This window comes from Muscardinus avellanarius (assembly GCF_963383645.1).
Source record: "Muscardinus avellanarius genome assembly, chromosome: 3".
Taxonomy (NCBI): Eukaryota; Metazoa; Chordata; class Mammalia; order Rodentia; family Gliridae; genus Muscardinus; species Muscardinus avellanarius.
In genome coordinates this window covers 7,306,968-7,322,183 of record NC_137788.1, presented here as the reverse complement: position 1 = coordinate 7,322,183, position 15,216 = coordinate 7,306,968, and positions in this window count along the sequence as shown.

Below are 15,216 nucleotides of genomic sequence, written 5' to 3'. Positions count from 1 at the left end.
GCACTAACCCTCTGTGCTCCGTGGCGAGCCGAATAACGGCGCCCAACTTTACAGACCTCTTGCTGTGATCGAATGACTTAATACAGTGCTTATGACCGTGCCGGGTGCAGAGTGAGACCTCCGGGGAATATGAGTTTCTGGGGTTATTATTTTAGCTATTCCAGGACCGTCTTTGGGCTTTATGTGATTGAGTGTTTCTGCTCTAGGACAGTCTCCCTCTCTCCCTCTTCCTGTCTCAGCCTCCCATATACTGGAATCCCAGGCACAAGCCACCACACCTGGCGGAATTCTTTTGTTTTTTAATTTTTAGAAAAAATTTACAGTACTAAGGATTGAACTTGGGCACATTCTACCTCTGAGCTACATTCCCAGCCCGATTTTATTTTTTATTTTGTAACAGAGTCTTGCTAAACTGCAGAGGGCCTCTAAGCAGCTGAGGCTGGCCGAGAACCTGTGATCCTCCTGTCTCAGCCTCTTTAAGTACTGGGATTGCAAGTGTGCACCTGTTGGGGCCCACTCGGCAGGACCGAGGTGGCACCCAGGCTTGTTGCCAGCGTGGACTCAAGATGGCGCCTGGGCTTGCAGCCAAGTCACGAGGCTCACGAGGCTGGCGGTGCCCTGAGCCTGCGCAGTGAGCCCTATCAGGCGCCTTACGGATGATTAGTGACGCAGCGCCTCGTGCTACCACCTGCCCGCCCAGGAGAAGGTTAAAAAGCGCGCATGCCCTAGCGGGAGAGCTAAGAGGGTTGGTGGACAGGAAGAGCAGTTCCTTGGCGGACTGCTCCGGGCTCCGAGCTGGGACGGACATGTTCACAAAGCCACCACTGTGACCGGTGTGTGCTGCAGCAGAGACGTAGAGTGTTACGGAGGAGGGTTGGTGGAGTGATGAGGGAGGAGATAGAAGACTGATGTTGTTTTTACCTGAGAGGGCGTTGAGAGAGCATTAAAGAGGAAGGAGCTTCATCAACAGAGTCGGCGTTCGTGTGTTTCTTCCCTGGGCTCTGCTGGTCAGAGCCCTAGGGACGCGACAAGTGGTGCCGAAACCCGGGAACGAAGAAGGGGACAAAGAGGGGGAGAAGAAGAAGAAGATCTACGGGAACTGTACAAGAAACTGGGGTAATAAAACTGCTTGAGGAAGATCGTGTAAGAGTCGTCACTGCGACCAACATGCACCACCGTGCCTGGTTCACCTGGTCTGAGCTACAACTCCAGCCCATTTTATTATTTATTTATTTATTTATTTATTTATTTATTTATTTTGTGAGCCTGGGGATGGAACCCAGGGGTATTCGACCTCTGAGCTACACCCCCTGCCCTATTTTTTTTTTATTATTTATTTTGAAACAGGGTCTCACTAAGTTACGGAGTGCTTCCGTAAGGTGCCACCACGCCCGGCTATTTTATTTAATTTATTTATTTTTGAAACCCGGTCTTGCTAAGTTGTTGAGGGTCTCACTAAAGTTCTGAGGCTGTCTTGAACCTGTGATCCTCCTGGTCCCGCTTTCCAGTGGAAAGGATCACAGGTGTGCACCACCATGCCTGGCTCCGTGTTATTTAGAAACAGGGTCTCCAAAGCCGGGCGTGGTGGCACACGCTTGTCATCCCAGCATTCGGGAGGCCGAGACAGGAGGATCACAGGCTCGTGGTCAGCCTCAGCTACTTAGTGAGGTCCTCTGCAACCTAGTGAGACCTAAGAATAAAAAATAGGCCTGGGGGTATAGCTTGGAAGTAAAATGCCCTTGGGTGGTTCCATCCCCAGTCCTAAAAAAAAAAAAAAAAAGGAAAGAAAGAAAACCCAGGTCTGCAGGCAAGAGCTCATCAACTCACAGAGGCGGAAGCAGCTGGTGGACCTCTTCCCCTTTGGGGCCGTCACTGAAGGGCAGTCTCTATGACTTCTGACGGAAGCAAGAGCCGTAAAAGGCATTTCAAAGCACCTCCCCACATTCCCAGGGAGATTCTATCTTCCCCTCTCTCCAAATAGCTGAGACAGAAATACAACGTTCAATCTATACCCATCAGAAAGGATGATGCAGCCGGGCGTGGTGGCGCACGCTTGTCATTCCAGAGGCCGAGACAGGAGGATCGCGGTTCTGGCCAGCCTCGGCTACTTAGTGAGGCCCTTGCAACTCAGTGAGACCCTGTTTCGAAATAAAGAATAAATAATAGGACTGGGGGTGTGTCTCGGAGGTAGAATGCTTCTGGGTTCTGTCCCCAGTTTTACACACACGCACACACATCTACATTGAACAAGGGCAGGGAGAAGCTTCCCAAGTACTGGGATAATTTAAATTAAAATAAAAAAGAGCCGGGCGTGGTGGCGCAGGTTTGTAATCCCCGCGCTTGGGAGGCGGAGACAGGAGGATCGCGCCGGTTCGTAGCCAGCTACACTGGTTTAAGAGACCCTGTTTCAAAAACATAAAATAGGTCTGGGAGTGTAACCCGGAGGTAGAAGGGCTTCCAGGAACCCCAGTACCACCACCAAAAAATAAATAAATAAATAAAATAAAATAAAATAAAAAAGAGCTGGGCGTGGTGGCGCACACTTGTAATCCTTGCGCTTGGGAGGCGGAGACAGGAGGATCGCACAGGTTCGAAGCCAGCCTCGCTGGCTTTAGGAGACCCTGTTTCCAAATAAAAATATAAAAAATAGGTCTGGGAGTGTAGCCCGGAGGTAGAAGGGCTTCCAAGAACCCCAGTACCACCAAAAAACAAAACAAAACAAAATAAAAGAGGTCGAATGCCCCTGAATTCAGTCTCCAGTAAAAAAAAAAAAAAAAAAAAAAAGATTTGATTCCAGCAAAGTATGGTTTGGAAGAACTCAGGCTCAGAGGGTCACCTGAGAAAAGGGACCAGGGTGCTGGAGGGCTCGATGCCAGGCTCTGCCTGCTGAACTGTGACGGACTCGGGAGAACGGCCTGTGGGGTTCCATGCTGGAGGGGACCCCAGGCCAGGACTGCACAGAGGGTTCAGAATGACCCAGGCTGCTGGAGGCCCAGGTGAAGCAGGGCTCTGGGGCCAGGGCTGACTGACAGGCTTGTGTTCTGGGTCCAGCTGAATGGGGTTCCAGAGAGAAACTGAGTTATACAGTCTATAAAACACACACTGAAAGCCGGGCGTGGTGGTACACGCTTGTAATCCCATAATCCCAGGACTTGGGAGGCTGAGACAGCAGGATCACAGGTTCGTGGCCAGCCTCATCAAGTAGTGAGACTCTCATCAACCTAGCGAGACCCTGTTTAAAAAAAAAAAAAAAAAAAAAAAATATATATATATATATATATATATATGGATGAGGGTGTAGCTTGGAGGTAGAATGCCTCTGGATTTGATCCCAAGTACCAGAAGTACACACACACACACACACACACACACACACACACACAGATCCCAGAAAGCTGAGGCAGGAGGACCACAAATTCACAAATTCAGCCTGGTCAACTTAGTGAGACCCTGTCTCAAAATAAAAAGGGCTGGGACTGTGGCCCAGCGGTAGAGTACATCGTGTTTAGCATGTGTGAGGCCCTGGGTTCAATCCCTAGTACAACATTCCCTCCTCTTATAACCTGTGCTACCCTGGGGGAGTCAGTCCAGCCTCAGTTTCCCCATCTGACACAGGAGGAAATATTCTTCCTGCTCCTGAGCTGGATGGGAATTATTTTTATTTATTTATTTATCTTTTTGGTGGTACTGGGGTTTCTGGAAGCCTTCCTTCCTCCGGGCTACACTCCCAGACCTATTTTATATTTTTGAAACAGGGTCTCTTACGCCAGCACGGCTGGCTTTGAACCTGCGCGATCCTCCTGTCTCTGCCTCCCAAGCGCAGGGATTACAAGCGTGCGCCACCACGCCCGGCTGGATGGGAATTAGATAAATAGCTGGCTTTGCTCCTGGCACCAGGTCCAAACAATACAATGGTAGTTGGCTTTTTAAAAATAATCCTCTAGCCGGGTGTGGTGGGCACGCTTGTAATCCCCGCGCTTGGGAGGCGGAGACAGGAGGATCGCGCAGGTTCAAAGCTAGCACTCGGGCTGGCTTAGGAGACCCTGTTTCCAAATAAAAAAGTATAAAAAATAGGTCTGGGAGAGTGGCCCGGAGGTAGAAGGGCTACCAGGAACCCGAGTACCACCAAAATAATAATAATAAATAATAATAATAATAATAATAATAATAATCCTCTAATGAACTGGGCTCGGTGGTGCATGCCTGTAATCTCAGTACTTGGGAGGCCGAGACAGGAGGATCACAGGTTTCAGGACAGATTCAGCAACATAGGGAGACCTTGTTTCAAAAACAAAACGCAAGCAAGCAAGCTGGGCATGGTGGTGCGTGCCAGCAATCCCGGTTCTTGGGAGGCCGAGACAGGAGGATCACAGGTTCAAGATCAGCCTCAGCAACTAGTGAGGCCCTGTTTCCAATTAAAAAATAACATAGGGCTGGTTGTGTAGCTCAGAGGTAGAATACCCCTGGGTTCCATCCCTAGTACAGCCCCCCCAAAAAAAACAAAAATAAAATCCTGTAGTCATCTTCCTAGTGTAGGGTTTGGGGGACTCTCGGAGGACGAGCACAGAGCTGGGTGGGAGGCTGGGCTCCCCTGCCGCCGCCCCACTCCACCGTGACCTGGGCTTGGCTGGACTTGGCAACACTGATTCGGCCGTGTTGTTTCCAGCCCCGCTTGTTACAGCTGGGCCCCAGGGCTGTGCTGTCAGCCGCCACCCTCCAGGGAGTTTATACTCCAGGGGGGAAGAGAAACTCTGAAGAAAAAAATAAGATACAGTGTCCTGAAGTAGCCAGGGCTGCAAAGAAACACAGGAGAGGCGGGGGAGAGTCCGGAGGCCTCTCTGAGGTCAGCAGACTTGTGGCTCTGGGGTTGAACCTGGGGGCATTCTGCCTCCAAGCTGCACCCTAGCCTATTTATTATTTATTTATTTATTTTATTTAATTAATTTTGAGGCAGGGTTTCACTAAATTGCCGAGGTTAGCCTTGAACTTGCAATCCTCCTGCCGCAGCCTCCCGAGTTGCTGGGATGACAGGTGTGCGTCGCTGCGCCCGTACATGAGGACATACTGATGGAGATAGACCATGGCTACAAAGGGCACTACAGTGGGGCTGGGAAAGTCCTGTTGCCTAGTGACGTCTCCGTGTGACATGTTCCTGGTGTTTGTACACCTACTGCTCTGACAGGTGTTAGAACTATAGCACAGACAGACGTGGTGGTGCAAGCCTGTAATACCAGTATGCGGGAGACTGAGACAGGAGGATCGCAGGTTCAAGGACAGCCTCAGCAAGCAGTGAGACTCTCATCAACCTAGAGAGACCCTGTTTCAAAATAAAACTAAAAAACAGGGTGTAGCTCAGTGGAACGCCCTGGGTTCAATCCCCAGTTATGCAAACAAGACAAATAACTATAACATGGTACTGATGCATGGTGGGCAGTGAGCCAGGCGTGGTGGTACCAGCCTGTCATCCCAGTACTGGGGAGGCTGAGACAGGAGGACGGCAGGTTTGAGGCCGTCCTCAGCAATTTCCAGTGAGTAGTGAGGCCCTCCGCAACTTAGTGAGATGCTGTTTCCAAGTAAACAATAAAAGAGGGCTGGGGGTGAGCCCGCAGTTAGAAAGCTCCTTGGCTCAATCCCCAAGTATATATATGAAAAAGAAGAAACAACAACCAAACAAAAACAAAACCAGGTAGGTGTTGTGCTTGGGAGGCCGAGACAGGAGGATCACAGGTTCAAGGCCAGCCTCAGCTACTTAGTGAGGCTCTGCAACTTAGTGAGACCCTGTTTCAAAATAAAGAATAAAAAATAGGAGCATAGCTCGGAGGTCAAATGTCCCTGGGTTCCATCCCCAGACCTGCAAAAAAAAAAAAAAAAAAAAAAAAAAAAAAGAAAAATCAATAAATGGGGGACAATAGAAAAGTCTCCTATACGAGAGAATTCCAAGTAACTTTTGAGGGCTGTACTAGGAATTGAACCCGGGTCGTTCTGATGAGCCCAGCTCCCTCCCCTTTCTTCTTCCTTTCACATACCGGGGATAGAGCCCAGGGGCATCCTACCTCCGCGCTCCGCCTCCAGCCCTTTCCTTTCTTTCTTCTTTCTCTTTCTTTCTTTCTTTCTTTCTTTCTTTCTTTCTTTCTTTCTTTCTTTCTTTCTTTCTTCCTTCCTTCCTATTTCTCTTTCTTTCCTTTCGTTCTTTTATTTATTTATTTGCGGGTCTGGAGATGGAACCCAGGGGCATTCAACCTCCAAACTACACCCCCTGCCCTATTTTTTATTCTTTATTTTAAACAGGGCCTCACTGAGTTAGGAAGGCCTCAGTAGCTGAGGCTGCCGGTGAACCGCGATTCTCTGGTCTCAGCCTCCTGAGTGCTGGGGCTCCAACCGTGAGCCCAGCTCTGAGTCTTTACTTTGGACGGGGCCTCCCTGAGTTGCGGAGGGCTCACTATTTGGACAGGGTCTCCCTGAGTTGCGGGGGGCTCACTAAGCATCCGAGGCTGGCTGTGAACCTGTGCGACCCTCCTGCCTTAGACTCCCAAGTACTGGGATTACAAACCTGGCTTCTAGTCCGATCTCAACTAATTACATCCACAATGACCTTATTTCCAATTAAGGTCCCTCTGAGGCTCTGAGTGAGCACTAATTTTTTGGGGGGTGGTAGAATAATATTCAAACCAATACAAAGTCTCTCGCATTGCATACAATTATTTGAATAAAAAAAATCCCGATTACACTGGGCGCGGTGGCGTACCCTCGTCATCCCAGCATTCGGGAGGCTGAGACAGGAGGATCGCGGTTCGCAGCCAGCCTCAGCTACTCAGTGAGGCCCTCTGCAACTCAGTGAGACCCTGTTTCAAAATAAAGAGTAAAAAATAGGACAGGGGTGTAGCTGGGAGGTGGAATGCCCCTGGGTTCCATCCCCAGACCCGCTCACACACACAAAAATCCCGATTATTATAGATATCGGCATCAGAAGTGGGTTTTGCAGAAATAGTTTTTCAAAGAAAATGTGAAATGGGCCGTTCGTGTTACCAAGGTAAGGGGTCAGTTCAGCGGCTTTCGGGGTCTTCTGGGACTTCACGGCTGAAATACTAAGACACTAGAAAGCGGGCACGGCGGCACACATCGTATGCCTGGTGCTACAGATGGGAGGCTAAGAAAGGAGGACTGCAGCTTTGAGGCCAGCCTCAGCAACGTAATGAGCCTCTCAGCAATTTGGCAAGGCCTTGTTTCAAAATAAAAAATATAAAGGAACAGGGGTGTGGCTTAGAGGTAGAACACTCCTGGGTTCCAACCCCAGTACAAAAGAAAAACGAGGAGGAGGAGGAGGAGGAAGAAGAGAAGGAGGAGGAGGAGGAGAAGGAGGAGGAGAGGGGGTAGAAATAGGAGGAGGAGGAAGAGGAAGAAGAGGAGAAGGAAGAGAAGGAGGAGGAGGAAGAGAAGGAGCAAGAGGAGGAGGAGGAGGAGGAGGAGGAGGAGGAGGAGGAGGAGGAGATACATGTGTCTATGTATGTAACTTTAATATAAGAACCTGAGCCGAAGAGCTTCAGCCTCTAGTCCACAAAGCAGTTCTCTCCCCAAATCCTGGAAAACTTGTAGATCGTAGAGTTAACCAGAAGAAACTATAATTGCCCCGTGCATTGACAACAAGACAGACACAGCGTTTCGGAGAAACCTATAATTTAGGATATTCCAGCTTATCGTCAATCAGCTAATGAGGACCCCAATCGGCCTGAGGGCCCTAAGGCCGCCGACCCCCAGGAGGCGCCTGGGCCGACTGGACTGAGCGCGTCCCCGGGCCTCTCTGCCCTCCCTCACGGGAGACCCCGTGAGAAGACAGCCCTCGACGCCCCAAATGCCCTCCTCATCGAGGTGGCCCGATTCTCTCCCGATGTGTATTTCCTCCCCTTTCCCCCAAACAAACCTCTATCCGTGTCTCTGACTGGCGCTGAAATCCTTCCCCGTCACGTTAGCCGAGGAGCCCGCACACCCTGAGCTCCCGAGCCGACGGCGCCCGACAGGACCCGCGGCGCGGCCCTCAGCCATGTGGGGACACTGATCTGGGCGGCCGGTTCAAAATTTAAAACATGGGCTGGGGATGGAGCTCAGGAGCAAAATGCCCTGGGTTTAATTCCAGTGCCCCCCAACACACACACACACACACACACACACACACACACACACACACACACATACACACACATATACACACACACACATACACACATACACACACTCACACATACACACACACTCACACATATACACATACACACATACACACACATACACACACACACACACACACTCACTCACACATACACACACATATACATACACACACATACACACACATACACACATACATACACACATACACACATTCACACATACACACACATATACACATACACACATACACACATACACACACACTCACACATACACACACACGCACACATACACACATACACACACATACACACACATACACACACATACACACATACATACACACACACACACGGCCATGGTGGGTGCTTTGTATGTAGCCCCTCCCTTCTTTCCTTCCTTTTCTCTTTCTTTCTTTCTTTCTTTCTTTCTTTCTTTCTTTCTTTCTTTCTTTCTTTCTTTCTTTTCTTCTTTCTTCTTACTGGGGGATTGAATCCAGGGGGACTCTTCTGAGTTACAACCCAACCATTTTTATTTATTTATTTCTGTAGTATCGTGGATTGACCCAGGGGCATTCTCCCTCTGAGCTACAGCCGCAGACAGCCCTGTTCTGATTGTTACTTTGAATCAGGTCTTGCTAGGTTGTTGAGGGTCTCGTTACATTGTTGAGGCTGGCCTTGAGTCTGTGATCCTCCTGTCTCAGCCATCCAAGTACTAGGATTCCGGGTGTGCAGCACCACACCTGCCACACCTGGCTCACCTGGGCCCCCCCTTTTTTTGGAAACAGGGTCTTATGAAGTTGCTGAGGGTGTCACTAAGTTGTTGGGGCTGGCTGTGAACCTGTAATCCTCCTGTCTCAGCTGGCCAAGTACTAAGATTGCAGGTGTGTGTCACCACGCCTGGCCTGCTTGGACACTTTTGTGCCAGAGATCAATATGGAAAGAAGCCAGGCATAGTGGCGCACGCTTGTAATCCCAGCATTCGGGAGGCTGAGATAGGAGGATGAGGGTTCGAGGCCAGCCTCAGCTACTTGTGAGGCTCTCAGCGACTTAGTGAGACCCTGTTTCAAAATAAAGAATAAAAAACAGGGCTGGGGATATAGCTCGGAGGTAGAATGCCCCTGGGTTCCATCCTCAGTATAGAAAAATAAAAAATAAAAAAAGAAAGAAAAAAAAAGAAAAAGGAAGGAAGGAAGGAGGTAAAACTACTTGTTGGGTTCATCAGTTGAGGGGGTCCTGGGGAGCCATCTTAGAAGACCCGGCAGATTTCGAGGTGGATAAATAACAGGCGACAATGTCGGGACGGAGCCCTACATGCAGTTGACACCCCCAGGGTAAGCCCTCAGTCGACAGTGGGAGATGGATTTGTGATTGGCTTTTTCTTGGTATTCAGATTGAACCCAGAGCGTCCGACCTCTGTGCTACCCCCACATTTTTATTGTTATATTTTGCAACTATTTTTTTTTTTTGGTGGTACTGGGGGTGGAACCCAGAGGCTTTCTACCTCCGGGCTATACTCCAGACCTTTTTTATATTTTATTTGGAAACAGGGTCTCACTAAGTTGCTGAGAGCCTCACTAAGTAGCTGAGGCTGGCTTCGAACCCGTGCGATTCTCCTGTCTCAGCCTCCCAAGCGCGGGGATGACAAGCGTGCGCCACCACAGCAACTATTTTTTTGTTTGTGTGGTACTGGGGGGTGGAACCCAGGGGCTTTCTACCTCCATCCAGGCTATATCCTTAGCCCTGTTTTTTAAATATAATTTATTTGGAAATAGTCTAAGTTGCTGAGAGCCTCACTAAGTAGCTGAGGCTGGCTTCGAACCCGCGCGATCCTCCCGTCTCAGCCTCCCAAGCGCGGGGATGACAAGCGTGCGCCACCACGCCCGGCTATTGTTGTATTTTGCAGCAGGGTCTAAGTCGCAGAGAGTCTCACTAAGTTGCTGAGGCTGGCTGCGAACCTGCGCTCTTCCAAGTACGCGCCACCTCCCTGGCCTCTGGACCTTTGAGGTCTAGGGAAAGTGCTGCTTTGAGTCAGGATGGGAGAGGAGGGCCCTCTGCCCCTCCCAGCCCCCCTGTCCCGCGGGCCACACTGGAGACCAGAGGTTGAAGCGTACCCTCTGGCCAGCCGTGCGGCGGCCGCTCAGCAGAGCCTGCTGTCTTCCTCCAGGGCCGTCTTGGCCTCCCACCCCCAGCCCTGCCTGCTCAAAGAGTCGGCAAACTCGTTGGGGAGAAAAACAGGAAGTGGGGCCGAGCAGGTTGCAGAAGCTTCCCAGGCTGCGGCCTGCGCCCCCGCCTTATGGGAAAGCGCTGGGGCGGCCCCAGCCGACTGCGGGGTGTGGTGGCCCGAGGACCCCTGCCAGGAGGGGCTTTTCTTAGGGCCCAAGCATCACACCTGCGCCCCTCTTATGGCTTATCTCAGCGTCTCAGGACTCCTGGGCTGAAGGAATCGCTCTGCTCTCCAGATGAGCAGAGACGCTGAGCGATTGGGCCACGGCCACACAGCCTTTCCCACGGCTGGGTCACGGCTCCTGGCTTCTTTCTCAGACTTTGATTTCTATTTGTGGTCTGTTTTTGTTCTGGGCCTGAGTGCGCAGCGCAGCGGGTGGGGGCAGGGCAGGGGGCTGTTCCTGGCTCCTTGAGAGTCAGAAGTGGCATTGAGGCCTGGAGGGCCGGCCTGGGCGCCCCGGAGAGCCAGGTGTCCTGGTCGCTGTGGGAAAGAGGGGACACCACTGGGCGAGTCCACAAACAACTCAGCCATTTAGGACCCAGCGGCTGAGAGACCGAAGAGCCAGGGCTTCTAGAGAGCTCAGCCCCTCCTTCATGGCCCTGAATGAGACCCTAATGACCCTAATGACCCTAAGGGACTCAGATGGCCCGACTGCAGAGTTTGGGGCCGCTGCTCCCCGCCCAGGCCCAGGCCCAGGCCCTCGGACCATGAAGCCTGCTCACCCCTTTCCCTGTTCCAGACACAGCTGGGCTTCTGGGGACCCTCCCACGGGCGCTGCTAGGTGCTGGAGACCTGTGGCCTGGGCAGGTTGGCAAACCCAGGCCTTGACCTGCTGCTGCATACTGTCACCTCCAGGCGTCCCCCCAACACTCCTCAGAGCCCTCAAACTCAATCCTGGACTCCCCGGCCGGTTCCTGGCCGCCTCCATCGCTGCCTGTTTCTGGGAAGGTGCCACTGCCCCTCTGTCCCCATCGGAGAACATCCCTCTTCCCACACACCACTGGTCCCATCTCCATCCAGGGCGGGTGCCTTCCCAGAAGCCTCTGGGGTGGGAGAGCCACCCCCACCCCCCACCCCGGTTCCTGGCAGCCCTGACCCACCGCGGCAACTCGCTTCCTCCCCGGGGCTGCGGCCCAAGCTGTAACAGAGCAGCTGGCGCCCTGTCACAGGCGCCCCTCCCTCTGCTTCTTCGGGTAGCAGTCTCCCTCTGTTCCCATGGTGGACGTTATACCCGAGGCCTGGAGCTGGGCGTGGTGGCGCACGCTTGTAATCTCAGCATTCGGGAAGCGGAGACAGGAGGATGGTGGTTCTTGGACAGCTTCAGCTACTTAGCAAGGCCCTTTGCAACTAAGAGCGACCCTGTTTCAAAATAAAGAATAGGTTGGGCGTGGTGGTGCACGCTGGTAATCCCAGCATTTGGCAGGTCGACACTGGAGGATCGTGGTTCTCAGACAGCCTCAGCTACTTAGCAAGACCCTTTGTAGCCCAGTGAGACCCTGTTTTATTTACTTATTTATTTATTTTGGCAGTATTGGGGGTGGAACTCAGAGGCTTTCAACCTCTGGGCTATACTCCCAGACCTTTTTTTTAATATATATATTTTATTTGGAAACAGGGTCTAAGTTGCTGAGAGCCTCACTAAGTAGCGGAGGCTGGCTTCGAACCTGTGCGATCCTCCTGTCTCAGCCTCCCAAGCGCTGGGATTACAGGCGTGCCACCACGCCTGGCTGACACCCTGTTTTAAAAATTAAAAGCTAAATAAAAAGTATGGCTGAGGGTGTAGCTCAGAGGTACAATGCCCTGGGTCTCATCCTCAGTACTGAAAAAAAAAAAAAAAAAAAAAAAAAGCTGGGCGTGGTGGCGCACGCTTGTAATCCCAGCATTCAGGAGGCTGAAACCAGAGGATCGGGGTTCGCGGACAGCCTCAGCTACTTAGGCTCTCTGCAACTTAGTGAGACCCTGTTTCAAAAAAACAAAAAATAGGGCAGGGGTAGCTCAGAGGTCAAATGCCTCTGGGTTCCATCTCCAGACCTGTAAAAAAAAAAAAAAAAAGAATAAAAAAATAGGGCTGGGGGTGTAGCATGGAGGTAGAATGCCCCTGGGTTCCATTCCCAGTATCACACTCTCACACACACACACACACACACACACACACACACACACACACACGGGAGGCCGGGAGCGACAGTTGGTACACACCTCTAATCCCGGTACTTGGGAGGCTCAGACGGTAGACCACAGGTTTGAGGTCAGTCTCAGCAACTTAGTGAGAGCCTCGGCAATTTAGCGAGACCCTGTTTCAAAATAAAAGAATAAACACCGGGCGTGGTGGCGCCCGCTTGTAATCCCCGCGCTCGGGAGGCGGAGACAGGAGGATGGCGCAGGTTTGAAGCCAGCCGCGCTGGCCTAAGAGACCCTGTTTCCAAATAAAATGTAATATAGTATACACTCCGGGAGTGTAGCCCGGAGGTAGAAGGGTTTCCAGGAACCCCAGCACCAATAAATAAATAAATAAATAAATAAATAAATAAATAAATAAATAAATAAAAATAGGGCTGGGAGTGTAGATCAGTGGTAGACTGAATTTGGTTCCATCCCAAGTCTGTCTCTCAACTCACTCTCTCTCTCCCTCTCTCACGCGCACACACGCACACAGTCCAGTCAAAGGAGGCTGGACATGGCGGCGCACTCCTGTAACCCTGGTACTTGGGAGGCTGAGACAGGGTGAGGTTCTCAGCTAGCCTCAGCCACTCAGTGGGAACCTCGACAACTTAACCAAGCCTGTTTCAAATTAAAAAGTAAGCCGGGTGCGGCGGGACACCCCTGCGATCCCAGTACCTGAGAGGCTGAGACTGGAGGATCGTGGGTTCTGCCAGCCTCAGCTACTTAATGAGGCCTTCCGCATTTCAGTGAGACCGCTTCAAAATAAAAAATAAAAAAGTGCCGGGGGTGTAGCTCAGAGGTAGAATGCCCCTGGGTTCCATCCTGGTACCAAAGTTAAAAAGTTAAATAAGGGAGGGCCGGTCTTCTTGGGGATTCAGCCTCCGGTCATGGGCTGCAAAGATCTGGTCTCCTCTGGCCTGGGGGTCCAGAGGAGATGTCCGCACACTGCACCGCCCCATCGCAGGGCATCTGCGTAGCTCGCACAGTGGGCACTGGGCTGGGGCACTGGGCTGGGGCACTGGGCTGGGGCACTGGGCTGGGGCACTGGGCTGGGGCACTGGGCTGGGGCGGGCAGGCCGAGATGGCCCGGCCCAAGGGGACGCCTGCACTGCCGCGGCCGGAGCGCGGGCGCCCCCTGGTGGTGACGCGGGGAGCTGCCGCCAAGCCGCCACTCAGCCGGTGGGCTAAGGAGACACACGAACGGAGATTGACTTTCTCCTCCTCTTGGATTTTCAACAGGGATGGCGCCAGAGCGAAACCGGTGCGGCTGGGCATGGCTGCAGGTGGCCGCTGCAGGTGTTGGACAGAGGCTCGGTTTGCTGACTGATGCCCCCCCACAGATAATCCGAGCGGCCTCTGCGCCCTCCCCGCCTCCCCGCACCCCTGCTCCCGGCTCAGCTCTCCCTGCCGCTGCCCTGCGGCTTCCCAGGCCCCCTGCCTGGTGCTGAGCCCCTCCAAGTACTTGAGAGGCCCCCATCCACCACTGTGACCCACTCTCCACCTTGAGAGGCTGAGGCAGGAGGTTCACAGGTTTGAGGCCAGCCTCAGCAATCTGGGGAGAACGTCTGCAATGTAGCAAGACCAATTCAAAACTAAGCCATGGTGGACCATGCTTGTAATCTCAGTCCTCACGAGGCAGAGACAGGAGGACCACAGGTTCACAGCCTGCCTCAGCAGCTTCTGCGACTCAACAGTTTAGTGAGATCCTGCAAAATAAGTAACAGGTTTGGGGAGCCGGGCGTGGTGGCGCACGCTTGTAATCCCCGCTCTCGGGAGGCTGAGACTGGAGGATGGAGGTTGGCGGCCAGCCTCAGCTACTTAGTGAGGTCTCTGCAACTCAGTGAGGCCCTGTTTCAAATAAAGAATAAAAAGCAGGGCGGGGGTGTCTTGGAGGTAGCCTGCCCCGGGCTCCACCCCAGCGCCACCCACACGCGCATACATGGAGGTGTCTGGTGGGGTGTCGGGGCCTCGTTCCCAGCCTAGGACTTCCTGCAGCTCCTCTTCCGCCAGCTAAGCCCACAGCGAGGACTCTGCCCACTTTAACTAAGCCTAAGCACCTCAACACTGTGGAGGTGCGCCATCACCAGCCATCCTCTGGAGGAGTAAGGAGTGAGCGTTCAGGGTGTGAACAGTGTGTTGTGCTGAGGGCGGAGCCCAGGGCCACTCTTCCTCCCAGCCACACCCCCAGGCTTTTGTTTTGAAACAGGGCCTCGCTGCAGGGTGATGAGCCTCTCTACTTGCTGAGGCTGCCCTCAAACTTGTGATCCTCCGGGCTCAGCCTCCCGATTCCTGGGATTATAGGCATGTGTCACCGTGCCCAGTGCCCCTCCCTGGCCCCTTTTACTTTATGAGGCCGGTCTTGCTAAGTCGTCCAGGCTGGCCTGGAACTTGTGATCCTCCCGCTCAGCCTCCTGACTCTGACAGGAGTGTGAAGCTGAGCGGTGTTGCCCAAGGCCCCAGTGGGGGCAGCGGGATTAGGAGCAAGGTTTGGCCGGCCCACAGAATGTGAATGCGGCCGGTTCCGGCTCCCTCTCCTTTCTCGGAGCAGCTACTTGCTGCTGTGCCCAGTGGCTACGCGCCATGCGTACTTAACCAGCCCCAGGCTTCGTGGAGGACCCGCGGGCTCTCACCTGAGCCCCGGCTCCGGCTGCTGTCTGCGGG